The sequence below is a fragment of the Macrotis lagotis genome, chromosome 5 (genome assembly GCF_037893015.1).
Source record: "Macrotis lagotis isolate mMagLag1 chromosome 5, bilby.v1.9.chrom.fasta, whole genome shotgun sequence".
Taxonomy (NCBI): domain Eukaryota; kingdom Metazoa; phylum Chordata; class Mammalia; order Peramelemorphia; family Peramelidae; genus Macrotis; species Macrotis lagotis.
The window spans coordinates 70,145,111-70,146,894 of record NC_133662.1 but is presented as its reverse complement, the minus strand read 5'-3'; positions in this window follow the sequence as shown (position 1 = coordinate 70,146,894).

Below are 1,784 nucleotides of genomic sequence, written 5' to 3'. Positions count from 1 at the left end.
GATAATTTAATCATTTGATTAATATGCCAGTATTTTAATAAAAGGATGTCATTTGGCTGCCTCTCTCTTAGAACAAAGACAATAAAGGAAGTAGATTCATGGTTTTTATGCCCTTTGGAAGAGGAAAGTTCCTATTAGTGATAATCAATGCTAATTGGTTAATAATTAATGAGAGGTGTACTTTACAAAGAGAAGTGAGCTTATTCCAATAAGAGACTATATACATGAGTGGTTCAGTGGTAGAGGTCTCCCCTTCTTCATAGGAGGCCAGGGCTTGATTCCTAGCCCATGTACTTTCTGGGACAGCTAGGTGGAGCAGTGGAGAGAGCACCAGTCCTGGAATCAAGAATGTCTGAGTTTATATCTGGCCTCAGAAACTTGATACTTACTAGTTGTGTGACCTTGGGCAAGTCACTTAACCTTGACTGTTTTGCATTTAGAGCCATCACCTTTCATCCTGATTCCTATCAGACCACTGGACCTGGATGGCTCTGGAGGAAAAAATGAGGTTGGTGATTCAGCACAGCACGCCCTCACTCTAATCCATTTTATGTGCAGTTTAAATAAGTGCCAATCAATATGAAAGATAAATAACCAGTTTGTTCATATTCAAGAACAGGAAGCAAGGTAGTTTCCTTTCAACTGAGAGATGGTCAAGTAAGTTGTGATAAATTAACGTACCACTGGAAAAAATGATAAAGATAAGGATTTCAGAGAAACACAGAAAGACTATAAACCATGAAGAATGAAGTAAACTGAATAAGAAAAACAAAAACTACAATGATTAAAACAATTGAAAGAAATTAAACACTATGGAACTATATTGACCAACAGGTTTAGCCCTAGAAAAGAGTTGAAAAAATGTACCTCCCTTCCTTTCTTCCAGAGGGGGTATATTATGGGTATGGAATATTACATATTTTGTTTGCTATATTTTCCCTTCATTTTTAATTTTTTGTTATAAATGTATTGGGAGTCTAAACAATTGATCTCTATTTATTGAGCATGTGAAGTATATTTACTCTGCCTATTGAAAGCTCATATGAAAGAAGCTGGGGGGGGTGACTGCTGCTTTCAAAGAGGATGATGATGCATAATAGAAGGGTTCTGCTTTCTGATTTTGAGCATGTACAGTCATTCTGTAACTGGTATCTATCTTCTAACCACAGGGTGATGAACCAACATTAACTGGCAACCCTGTGTGAAGGAGGCAAGGACTAATGCAATCCTCAGGTGGGGAAGGATGCCTCGGATTTTTATGTCCTCATATGAGCCATCTTCCCAAGGGCTTACAATAGTAGTCTTTACCTCCTCACTTGAACAAAGCCAGAAGAAAGAACAAGAGACTCATTTTGTATACTATTACCTTTCAAATGTAACCCAGTTTCAGGTCAGCAGTCAATCAATAGACTGTCTTTTCATTACTTGATGAGCAACTGCAGATTTTCCAAACTAGGAAGGAGAGGACTTGCATTATATCTTGTCTTGCCTTTTCAGACCCAGGTTTCCTAACTTCTTTCTTGCACATGTCTTGCAAAGGGTAAAATGAGTGCTATTTAATACTCTAAGAATGGAGCTACATGGGCTAGGTCCATATTTCACAAGAGCTAGATATCTCAGTAGGTAGGATAAGGGAAGCAATATATTTGGTAATGAAGCTGATGTAAAAACAAAGATAAAAATGACAAAAAAAAATTTAAAGAAATGATTCACTAGATAATTGTGTACTCAACAGTGTTAGATTAAAACAATGCCAGGAATTGATGAAACAATTCCAGTTATCT